Raw genomic sequence first — 13,501 nt, 5'->3', positions numbered from 1 at the left:
TTTATATGTTCATTGTTTCCCTCAGCCGTCTAGAATGTAAGCTCCAAGAGGATGGGAATATTTGTTTTGTTAATTGCTGTGTCATCAACACCTAGAATTGGTACCAGGTTGGCAAGGACCAAATTTGTTGCCCATTTTAATTTAGAACATAGCATAGTACTTTTCATTTAAGTTTCACCCAATAAATATTTCTTAAATAATTAATGAGATCAAGAATGGCACATAAAACTCCCCCTTTTCTATTTCTGTCTAGTTATATGCTGTTTTTGGCATTTTATTCCTAATTGGCCTGCCTTGCATTTATTTATTCCTCTTAAATATGAAACTATTTTGAAAGGGTACATGGTATCGGCTGGTATTGAATCAGAAAAGCAGAACCACTAGGGAACCTCACAATATAAATGCATTTGTAACAGGGTTTTGACCTTCTGCAACTGTGGGGGCTGGTTAAGCAGTCTCCGTAAATTTATTGTCTTAGCACCTGATGTTAGAGCTTAAAGTCCACTCAGCCATTCAGAAAGGGAAGATGGAGGTCAAGTGAGGGTCAGCAAGAAAAAGCTAGAACCCATAAACGAGATCTGGAATCCACAAAAAAGGAATCAAATCTGTGTCATTTCCTGTTGCCTCTGTCCTTGATGGTGTGGGTGTCTGAAGAGGTCTGGACCTTCCTTCATAGAATTCAACACACATACCTGGCGCAGGATTCAGAGAAGCTGAAGGAAGATCCAGAGGCAGGTGGAGTAGTTGCAGACCTGGCTGCTACCTCAAACTCATGAGGTGGACCGGCAGGTGTACAGCACGTTGTGGAAGTTACACACTGGCTGCAGCTTCACTTCTGTGTCCACCTCTCCTACAAGGATCTCTCTTGTGCCCCATTCTGCCTGGAAAGACACTGGGAAGGGAATTCTGAGAAATGCAGTTCAGCCTAGCCATGCTGACACATTACAAAGCTTTTTCTCATTATCTTCCAATTAATTGTTCATGACAATTTTGAATTGCATTTCTATTTTATAAATTATTAACAATTCACTCTAATTAAGACTATAAACTTGAGGAGTGATCTTTTTTTCTTTTATAACAATCTCTTCGAAAGTGTTACTGAATTCCTAATAACATCTTACCTGTACCATGCCACTTAACACTTGATTGGATATTTACTTAAATTAACTTCTCTACTGGTTAGAATTGGGTTTGTCTACAAATATCATTAAGCCAAAAAATAAACAAATAGAAATATTTTCTTAAACAAAGTAGACATTTCTTTCTTTTTAACTAAAAGGAACTATAGAAGTAGGAAGTGTAAAGCTGGTCTGTCCATGAACATCATAAATCAAGGCTTTTTCTATCAATAAGGTAAGGGTTAGCATCTTCAAAGTTACTTAATGGTTCACGATAGCTACTAAATCTCCGATCATTATGCCTGCTTCCCAGGAAGAGGTAAAATGCAAAGACCTTACCTCTGAGCTCCTTACAGCTTTCTTGAAGCCTTCCTGGAAATCCTGAAGAGCAACTTTCACTCGTATCTCAGAGCTTCAAGAGAAGCTGGGAATTACAGCGTAGAGTTATGCACATTGCTCAGGGGAAAGCAAATATTGGGATACAAATAGCAATGCCTGCCACCATTTCTAAGAAGAAATACTCCCTACACAAATCATGCTTACCAACAGGAGATATTGCTTTCCTCCCAAGGGAAGAGAATGTTATTAAATAGAACGGTGGGCTTGACAAGAGTTAATTTTGTGGTAGGTGACTTCATTCAACATTGTCAACAAGTCCTTTTGAAATGCTGCACTTACAATGTGGATGTTACAAAGAACACCCTCGAACTCTTAAGCTGAAGCAGTGAAGATAACACAGGAAGCCAAATTTTACAGGTAAAATATGTTGATTCCTGTGAAAGATGTGCAGTATTAGGAGAGCCCAGTAGAACGTGGGGTGCCCGTCAGCTGGGAGTGATAGCCATGGGAACTGGAGACTGATTCTAACAGAGCTGTGGATGGGGCAGGGGCTGACACATTGAGATGCACATGAAATCACCATGATCTGAACCAGCTTTTGGAGAGTGCAGGGGTCAATCCGACAGGGAGAGGTTTACCAGAGGACATTTTCCAATTTGAGAGAAGGAAAAGGCCCTGAATCCTAAGGGGCTGCGGAAGTGAAGGGAACAATACAAAATTCACTTTGGCCACATAATTAGTGTCTGTTGAAAAGCACAGCATATGAACCTGAACTACCCACAATCCCCCTGCAGGTCTGACCTTAAAGGTAGCTATTTATCCATCTGATCATACCACAATCTAACACTTTTCTGTCTTCATTATTAAGAATGTTATGCCAGACAAAGCCTAACCTTAATAAAACCACGATTGCATTCTATCTTTTCTTTTGTTGCCTTGTCGCTCAAGCAATAGCAAAGGAAGTTAGTTTGTCTAAATTTGCTCATCACTTAGCCATGTTGATTACTACATGTGAAGACTGACCGCAGGGAAGCGAGATGAATGGCTTCCTGATGGGGTGGCATGTACGCACCCTAGTGAATGCCATCTCCTTCAAAGTGTCATAGGCAAGAAGACAGTTACAGCAGTTGCTATGGTTCCACACATTTGGAGCTCTTGTTTTAGAATTCGACAGAGACTGTGGCATTTTTTTTCCTTCCCTTTTTTTGCTGCTCTCACGTATGCATTTTTCCCCCATCCTGCTTAGGTAAAAAAGGACCCAAAGAATGAGTCTGTTCTACATGGTAGGCACTGGGGAGGATCAGAACATATGGTTAAGAAGACAGGCTCCGGGGTCTGAGCACCTGCAATAAATTCCCAACTCCGCTCCATATAAACTGGGTAGCCTTGGGTGAACTTATCACCCCCTTGTCTATTTTCTCACCTGCAAAGTGCGGATACTAAAACTAGTTCTACATATTGGGTCTGGGACAAGGCTGAGGCTTTAGGTAGGCTTCAACTTATTTTAGCTGTGAGAATACGGTCCCTGGTAGCAAACAGAAGATAAATATGGTGAACAAATAAGTACAAAAATTAAGCTACTTTTTCTCACAATATATTCTTAAGCAATTAAGTTAAATTTGAACAACCAAGTACTTCATGTTTTAAAACAATAAAAATGGAGCATCTTCATAATTAATGTCTTAAATAGTTTTCTAAATAAATTTATTGGTATGACATTGGTTTGTAAAACCATACAGGTTTTAAACTCAATATAACATCATCTGCACACTGCATGGTGCATTCACCATCAAAAGTCAAGTCTCTTTCTGACCCATTTATCACCCTTTTGCCCACTTCCTCTTCCCCCACCCCACTTTCCCTCTGGCTTTCACCATACTGTTGTCATATATACATATTTTTTGCTCAATCCCCTCACCTTTTTTTGCCCCCCCAAACCTCCTCCCTTCTAACAGCTGTCAGTCTGTTCTATGTATCTGTGCTTCTGTTTCTATTTTGTTTGTTTTATTATTTAGTTCATTAGATTCCACATATAAGCAATATCATATATTATTTGTCTTTCTCTGACTGACTTATTTTACTTAGCATCATCTCCAGGTCTATCCATGCTGTTGCAAAAGGTAAGATTTTCTTCTTTTTCACATCTAAGTAATATTTCATTGTGTAAATGCACCATAGCTTTTTATCCATTTATCTACTGATGGGCACTTGGGCTGCTTCCAGATCTTAGCTATTGTAAATAACACTGCAATGAACATAGGAGTGTTTTATTGTTTCAAATTAATTTTTCGAGTTTCTTCTAATAAATTCCCAGAAGTGGAATCACTGGGTCATAAGGTAGCTCCATCTTTAATTTTTTGAGGTAATTTCATATTGCTTTCCACAGTGGCTACACCAATCTGCATTCCCACCAACAATGCACCAGGGTTTCCTTTTCTCCACATCCTCACCACTTGTTGCTTATTAATTTATTGATGATAGCCATTCCGACAGGTGTGAGACGATATCTCATTATGATTTGAATTTGCATTTTTTTGATGATTAGTGATGTTGAGCATCTTTTCATATATCTATTGGCCATTTATATGTCCTCTTTGGAGAAATGTCTATTCAGAGCTTTTGCCCTTTTTGAAATTGGTTGTTTGCCTTCTTGGTGTTGACTTTCATCAGTTCTTTATATATTTTGGAAATTAACCCCTTATCAGATATATCATTGGCACATATGTTCTCCCATACACTGGGTTGTCTTTTTTTGTTGTTGTTGATGGTTCATTTTGCTGTGCAAAAGCTTTTTAGTTTAATGTAGTCCATTCGTTTATTTTTCCTTTGTTTTCCTTGCCAAGGAGATACATCCTCAAAAATATTGCTTGAGAGCTGAGATTATACGGCCTATCTTTTCTTCTAGGATTTTTATGGTTTTGTGACTTACATTTAAGCCTCTTATCCATTTTGAGTTTATTCTTGTGTATGGTGTAAGTTGGTGGTCTAGTTTCATTTTTTTTGCACGTACCTGTCCAATTTTTCCAACACTGTTTATTGAAGAGACTGTCTTTACTCCATTGTATGCTCTTGCTTCCTTTGCCAACTGTTAATTGACCATAAAGTTGTGGGTTTATTTCTGGGCTCTCTGTTCTGTTCCCTTGATCTATATGCCTGTTCTTATGCCAGTACCAGGCTGTTTTGATTATAATAGCCTTGTGGTATAGTTTGCTATCTGGTAGTGTGATACTTCCAACTTTGTTCTTAAATCTTGAAAAAATAACAGATTCTCAAAATGTAAAGAAAGGACAGAACAAGGTATTTCTAAATTAACACTCCTGTTTTAAAGACAAATTAAAAGTTACTGAGAAATTAAAGGGCAGGCTCTAGTTCCTCATTTAGCCTGCCTTCAAGACTGCAGTCTACAACAGGTCTGAGTTCTAGAAGGTTGCTACTGCCTTCTTTCAATATCCCAGGGTACATGGAGTTGTGTCAGTGCAAAAGGTCAAATTTAGTTTGAGGGGACAAATTGGAAATGTAGAATCAGTTACTGGGTAGTTTTACAGATCTTCAAATTGTTTAATTACAGCCTTTACTGAATTTATTAATTTATATTTCCCATTAAGAACGAGTGGTTATCCCCAAACCATCATGGAAAACAACAGGATTGCTGTCTGCTAGAGCTACAGAGCCCTGGTGCAGATGAATCCCTTGGGCTCAGTGACTCACTCAGAGCCCAGGACAACTGAGCCATCAAGCATGCCTGTTGGTATTGAGTAGGTCTTGCCAGGAAGGTGTTCACGTGCTCTGGATATGTTCACTGACTCTGGGTTTTGTGTGAGATTATAAATTCAGACTTGCAAATGGCCGTGGAAACAACAGGTTGACCAAAAGTGCATTTCTTTATTCCCAGGTAGATCCTGACTTGAAGAATTCATGTGGTTCCTCGATTGTGTGGTGAGGCCATTGCAACTCATGCTCCAGGGGAGGAGGCGAGGGACAGAATGTTCTGCTGGATGGTCTTACCACGGCTGCTTCCTTGATTCTTCCTCCAAAGGATACATTTGCTTTCAGGCAGCATATCCCTGTCTCTGCAACACGTATGGCCCCTCTTTCTCGTTGTGAGCATTGTACAGTGTAATTTATGTAATTTACACCATCAGCTTGAATCAGACAGAGGAGAAACCTCGAGTAATGCACAAAACAGAATTCTTTCAAATCCAAGATGAAAGACTGTTTTCGAAGTACCTATTTGCAATGGATTTCAGCTATCACTTTTACTTTTTTCCCATTATTCACTTTTTTCTACCCGTTTCAAAGTGTCAATCTGATGCTTTGAGAGTTTCCTTTAAAAAATTTTTAAGTTACTCATTAGGAACTCACTGTGGGCAGTTCAAAGGGAAGGCTCTAGGACTCCTGTAGCTTCAAGGAGCTGTGAAGAACACCTGTGTGTCTGGCAAGATTTACATTTGACTTTCAGAATACCAGCAGGAATGTCAGTAAGAGGCAACACAGCAGACGTACATGGGTGTTATATGGGCGGATAAAAGGACAAAGCATTATTTTCCAAAATGATCTCTAGGGGACAAGGGCATGAAACACACACACACACACACACACACGGAGGGGTAAAGAAGAGAGAACTCCATAGTCAACTACACTGAGGAAATGTTACACACTATATCTCTTCATAGAGACATCCAATACACCTTATTATCTTAAAAGGTACGAAATGTTCTGTAGAATAAATTTGTTTAACCTAGAATTTCTGCAAGTGTCTGAACCACAAAATGCCTATTACTTGGGATTAGTAGGATTTGTATCTTCAGTAAAAAACTTTGGGAAACATTGCTTAATAATCACCAGTTAAGACCTGTATCAAGGACTGGGTATTGTATTAATTTTTAAAAATAATTATCCTACCAATGTTAATCATATTTTTTCCTGTGAACTAAATGATTATACCTCTACAATAGTCAATGGCTTTTTAACATCTATAGGTCTGGAACACTGGAATGTTGAAGTTTTGTCTGCAGAAGCCAGGAGACAAGACTTGATTTAAATCAAATAATTACTTTTCTAACCTGATGACTAATTTCCTTTTTCCCACTTCTAGCTAATAATCACTGTAGCCTCCATATGCCTCCCATGTGCCAGATAGAAAGTGAATATTATTTCCCAAGATTCATACAATTAAGTAAGATCGTCCCCATTTTATTAAGAAGAAAATGGAGCTTCTAAGTTGCTGAGAAATTTCACTAGTAAATAGCAGGGGGAGAGACTGAGCCCAGGTTTGTTTGACTCCATCTGCTTTCCTCTGGACCACACAGTCTCCCTCTACTGTGAGCTTACTTACCTGCTTTCTGCTTTAAGGCAGGATACTATGTGTCTACATCAAAATAAAAGCTTGCTGATCCCAGTGGTGTTAAAGGATGGACACGGTGGGCTTTTACCTTAAACTAAGTACCATCTGTTTACACACCTCTGTCATCACCACTATCACACTCTGTTACAATTATTGTCTTACTCATGATCTCCTTTATGAATTGGTGCGTGGCTAAATCTTGTGCCTCAAAATTCCCAGAATTTACCATAAAACCTTAACTAATTACAAATATAATAATAGCTAACACTTATTAAGCAGTTTCTTTGTGTCAGGATTTAATTTAGATGCTTTAAATGCTTTTAACTCATTTTCTACTCCAATACCATGAGGTAAGTATTATAATTCTTTCTGTTACAGATGAAAAGCTTGAGACTCAGAGAGGTTAAGCAGCTGTCCCAGGTCACATAGCTAGTAAATAAAAGAGGTCAAAGTCTGAACATAGTAGAGACAACTGAACACCCTTATGAATAATAAATGATTGAAAAGAGCTAACATTGACTAAATTCTTACTCTGTGCTATGTGCCATCTAAGAGCTTTGCATGAATTATGACTTTTATTTATACAACAACTAAAGGCCCGGTGCACAAATTCATGCATGGGTAGGGGCCGGCCGGGGGGAGGGGCCGTGGCCGGCTGGGGGGAGGGCCCATGGGCAGTTGGCCGGCTGGCCCCGCCCCCTGATTGAACTCCCAGTTGAACTTCTGGTTGAGGGGACAATTTGCGTATTAGCCTTTTATTACATAGGATTCTATGAAATGAGTGGGATTATTACATACACGCCCATTCTGTACAGAGATGGAAACTGACCATAAAGAACTTAAATAACTTGTTCAAAGTCACAAAGCTAGTAAGTGATGGGGCTGGGAATAGAACTGATTCCAGAACCTGTGGTTTTATGCTTTTCATAATTGAATAATTTAATTGTTTTAAAAAACTGAACTAATTACAAGACAACTCAGCAGGGAGTCCCACACCTAAACAATAGGAATCACATACTAATGAACATCACTAATCTTAGAAAATGTCTGAAACCATTTTTAAGAAACAATAAAAAGTGTTGTCACTGGTTTCCATTATGAAATTCTCCAAATTGACACCTGGCTTTCCTGAAGTTAGAGAGAATACTTTGGTACAGCCTTCCTTCTTGTGGCTTGTATCTTTAAAAAAAATAGGATTTTGATATGGCCTTTCTTGAGAAAACTGATTTGAAGGATTTTAAACTAATCATCAAAAAGCAAACAAAATAGAAAGCATATCATCAGAAGCTCACCTCTAGATATTTTCAAAATTCCTCCACATAAAACATGCCTATTCTATATGCTTTATTCTCTCCCTCAAAAATATATTCCTCAGCTCTAAATTCCCTGTAAGGACCAGGAGCCAGAAATAAATAGGGGCAGAGAAAGGAGAGAAAGCAACAAGCATCAGAGAAAAAAAACAAACACCTCTTCTTTTCACAGACAACTCTTGGAGGGCAGTTCTCAGCTGCCCAACAGCTGTGTAATGTTCAGCAAATTTTGCCTCTCTGGATTTATGGGGTATAGAAAACGGCCATCATAAGATCTGAAAATGATGAGTCCAGTCCTGAAATCACCGTGTCAACACAGAAAGTGCAGTGGAAGGCAAATAAAAATGATTACATTTTGTGTGACAGAAGGTGCCGGCTCGCAGAGCACAAGCAGCTGTTTCCACAGGGAGACATTTGTCACCAGTGGGACATTGATGGTGGCCAAGAGCAGGCAGCCAGGGCCAGGTGGGTGCAAGGCAGGCTGCGCCGCTCTGGTGATGGCAGAAGGAAGGAGGGGTGGTTATATGCTCTATCCAGGCTGCATTGGCTCTTCCCGAGGATGTGGAACCCTGCTATGTCAGTCCTGCCCCACAATGACATAGCACCTCCCATTGTGCCTGAGGTCCTCTGTGGATGAGAATGACTCCCATTAATGAGCACTTGCTATGGTAAAAGCAATTCTAACCAGTGTCTATCTATCCCTTTACTTAAACCGTAAAACTCCAGCAATTTCACTGTACACATGAGGAAACCAAGACGTGGAGAAATTAACTGCCCGAGGTTTAATAGGTAGAAAGGAAGAGTCCAGAATTCAGAGAGAGACAATCTGACCCGAATTTACTGACTTCACATTTGATGCCAGACGTCGGCAACAGCAGCCTGATGGCCAAATCAGCCCACAACCTGTTATTTTAGTGGCCCGTGAGCTAAGGATAGTCTTTATATATTTAAATGGTTGGGGAGGAAAAAATCAAAAGAAGAATAATATTTGGTGGCACATGATAATCACATTAGATTCAAATTTCATTGTTTATAAACAGAGTTTGATCAGAACAGAGCCACGCTCATTCATCTCTATGTTGTCCGTGAGTGCTTTTGTGCTACCATGAAAAAAGTGAGCAGTCACTACCGAGGTGGTATGACCTAACAAGCCAGAATGTTTATTATCTGGACTATTGCAGATAGTCTTTGGTGCCTGGTCAGTTCAATCCTGAGCAAGGGCTGAGGAGAATTCTCCAAAGTTGACCTACTCAAGGGATGATCCGGACAAACCTTCTGGTCCACCTATTATTTCACTCATATCTTTGTTTCCTTATGTGAGTGTGATGCAGAAGCAAATTTCTGACCTGCCACCGATAGATTGCTTCTTTTGTCTTGAGATATATGGATAGAAATAACCCAGCAAATGTGGCCATTCTACAAAATGGAACTAGTAACAAAACCAAATTTCTAAAATATAGTTATTGTGACTTTAAACATATTTGGGCCAGTGTTCAAGTGGGAGGGGAAAGAAGCATTTAAAATCTTTTTGTAATTAGATTGCTCCCATCAAAGAATAGAAGGTTATATTGTTGCCCATAAAAGGTAGGCCCTTCAGCCTATCCAGTCACTCAACTGCCTTCACTGTGGTTTGGTGATTCTCACCTGAGAATAACAAAACGCAGATGAGTCACTGTTGATGAAGACACTTGTGTGCATAAAACAGCAATCAGAGAGGAAAAGGCAAAGGTAATTGGGAAAGCAGTGCTTCAGCTTCCCTGATCACCGGGTTTTGAATATTTTAATAAATAAATTAAAGTCCATGTTTAATTTAAACATTAGTTTGATAAAAATTTCACCTGAACACTTCATGCCTGGCTTTTATCTCTCTAGCATCACTATAGCAACAAGACAGGGGCAGGATTTGGCACTTCCTTCACCACAGCTAAAGGGGTAACCAATAAAAGAGGTGAACGTAGAACAAAAGACCCATAAAATATACATCATTAGCCCAGCGGAGCTCTGGTTTTCTCTTGTGTTAATATGCATTCCAGAAGAACAGAAAGCAAGACAGATCTAATGATTACCTCCAAAGAGGAGATATTGCCCTGTACTCCCAAGGGGACTCATCTGCATATGGACAGTGGGTTTAAAGGTCCCCAAGAGCCTGATTCTTTGACATCATGTGGGTTTTTCTGCTCTGTTCCCTTATGCAGCTCTTAGCCTTCACAGGCTCTGCAAGATAAGGGCGTTACTTCTCTGATGCCTGCGGGCTTGGGCTCTTCTCCACGCTGGAGGCACAAGAGAACCAGAGCAGCCTGATAGGCCACCAGCAAATATAGGCAGTGTTTACAGATATGGGATGAAATCCAAAGGGCACAACCAGAGAGCCCAACTCCCCAGCTGGGTTCAGAAGAAGGCTTAGTCCAGCTTCACAGAGGAAACCAACTTCTTCCATTTTGGTTCCCTTGGGATGATGGGGTCTGAGAGATGCTAGAGTATGACTGCACTACCCGAGCCTTAAACATCTCTCTTGGTTCTCAAGAAGCACCTGAAATGCTCTCAAAATTAGACATTTAAATCTAGAACATGTCAGTTATTCCATTACCCTCATTTTACAGACCAGGAAACTGAGCCTCAGAGAATTGAAGCAAATTGCCCAGGGTCATCAGCTGATTTATGGGATACTCGAGTCTTTTATGGGACATTGGATTCCATTTCTGTGACACATATCATCTTGCCTCCTTGCTCTTCCAAGCATGGGCCAATTCCTTTTAAGAATGACATTGGAGACCTACCGGTTTGGCTTATTGGATAGAGCGTTGATATGTGGACTGAAGGGTCCCAGGTTCAATTCTGGTCAAGGGCACATGCCCAGGTTGCAGGCTCGATCCCCAGTAGGAGACGTGCAGGAGGCAGTCAATCAATAATGGTTTTCTCTAATCATTGAGGTTTCTCTCTCTCTCTCCCTATCCCTTCCTCTCTGAAATCAATAAAAATATATTTTAAAAAAAAGAATGACATGGATCACAACACATTATATTGAACTCTGGGTTGCCAAAGGCTAATGTTACTTGTTGAAACATTGTTAGAAGCATATGTCTAAAATGAGAAGATATTTTCACGACTTGTTCTGCCCTGGGGAGCTAGTGAACACGACACACTAATTGAGGCAAGCAAGGAAAGTTTAAAATTGCTGCCTGCAGCATCTCCCTGGAAAGGCAGTCAATCAATCAATAGAAAGTGTTTCAATCTTTGAAGCACACTAACCCCTTAGGTAAGCCAATTCATCCAGAATTTATTAGGAACAGGCATAATGTTGTAGAAATTTCCTTTTCCAGCTGTGCTGGTATTCGATTACATATACTCAACAGATTCTAGGAGAATGCAGCTATTATGGCAAGATTCAGCATTTCTTCAGTTATAAGGATGTTGTAGAAAAATATGGAATGTTTCATTCCAAAGACATTCTCATTACCAGGAAACGTGGTAGTAAGTAGTTGGAATAGCTTATGTTATGTTCCATAAATATATCCCACTTCTTCACTTTATTATATACATTCTTCCCTCAGCCTGAAATATCCTTTCCTCTTTCCATTCTCAAGATTCAGGTCAAGAATGGGCTCTCCCATGAGCTTTTTTGATCCTCCAGGCCACTTTGGTGGCCACTCTGATGTACAACTAAAGAGCTTCCTGCATTTCTTTACATTTCCATCATTGAACTGGCAAGGTCATATTGTAACTCCTATTTTGTGTTTGCTTGTCTCTCCCATTGGACTATGACCTACCGGAGGACAAGAGACCCTACTTATTTATCTTTGCTCCCCACAATAATTGGAGTATATAGGTTCACAGCAAATACTGATTTTCTGTAATAATGTTTTGTGAAATGATACTAATAGAATTGTTTATGATCTGCACATGCCAGCTGCTCGCCATTTTCCCTCCCTAAAGGATGTCCTTGAAGATTTTGACATCTTACTCTTTTGCATACACGGACATTCCTCTCATTCTTAAATTGATTTGATCATTTGGCTAAAACTCAGAAGTAATGTGAACGTTCACACTAGCTGCGATTGCCAAGATGGGAGGAGGACTGCAAAGGCAGCACAATTGATGAGAGATGTTGGAGTAGTAGGACTTGCTCATCTCCTCGTCATAGTGGCTTTCAAACTCTCTTGACCTAGACCCACAGTGAGTTGTATATTTTATATTATAACCATGTACCTCATAGCTCTGGAGACAGACTTCCAGGTCTGCACCCTGGCTCTGGAATATATCAACTCTCTGTCCTTATAAAGTTGTTTAACCCGTCGGTTTCCTCATATGCAAAATGGAGTTGGTAATCGATTTCCTAAGATTGTTATAGAATTAACACAGCATTATTAAGTTCTCAGAATGGTGTCAGTCATATTTTTACCTATATGAATTCAGTAAAACTAGAAGTCTACGGAATAATGCTTACCCATATTATCTAAAATGGCAGTTGTCGTAAAAATTTAAATTGATTTCACAACCCAATATTGGGTCTTAGCCTGAAGTTTGAAAAATAACAATGCTTGACAATTTCATTCTCTTTTTAAATATTCATTTGCTAGATTTTGCTAAATACCAATTGCTTTTGGAAATCCCTGTAGAATAGGCAGAGAGACTATAAAGCTTCAAGTCCCAAGAATGGGCACTCTAGTCTCCCTGACTTACTTTAAGAATTTGTTCAACAGAAAAAGAGCTTTGCTATCCATTCTTTGCATCATTAAATAGATTTAGATCCTGTCTTTTCCCTGTTGGTTCTCTGCAATACTGATGAGCATCTAGGTTTTTTTAATGGCCCTGCCACGTTCTGAAACCAATAAGCAGTTAGCTCATGCCTCAAAACTCAGCAGAATTAAATAACAGTGGGATTTTTTTCTACTCTAAGTATAATAACAGTTAACACTTATTCAGTACACTATTGGTGTGGGCATAGTTCTAATAATTTTAATTCATATTATTTTCTTTAATCCTAAAAAAGGACATGCAACCCTATGAGATAACTATGATTAAAACAACATGCCAAAGAAAGCTACACAGACAGTAAGTGAGCCTGGATCAAAGACCAGTCAGTCTGAGGCAAGACCACGGGCTTAGCATATGCCTTTGCAAAAGGGTTCCATGCCCAACGATGGGAAAGTCAGGCACTGCATGTGTTATGGAGTAGTATTCACCATGTAACCTCCTCAGAGAGAGACCAGCCATCTACTGCTCTCCACTGAGAATTTTCTATGCAGGGTTCCATCTCTGTTTCCCAGCTGGCTGGCCAGGGGCTCTTTGTCCAACTCTTCATTGCTTATTTTTTCCTCCTGGGCCTGATCATTATTGACTTTCTCCCTGGTCTTGTGAAATGACTGCACACACCACTTCACATAGAATTA

The sequence above is a fragment of the Myotis lucifugus genome, unplaced genomic scaffold (assembly GCF_000147115.1).
Source record: "Myotis lucifugus unplaced genomic scaffold, Myoluc2.0 scaffold_17, whole genome shotgun sequence".
NCBI classification, from domain to species: Eukaryota; Metazoa; Chordata; class Mammalia; order Chiroptera; family Vespertilionidae; genus Myotis; species Myotis lucifugus.
Note: the sequence above shows the minus strand (reverse complement) of the source record.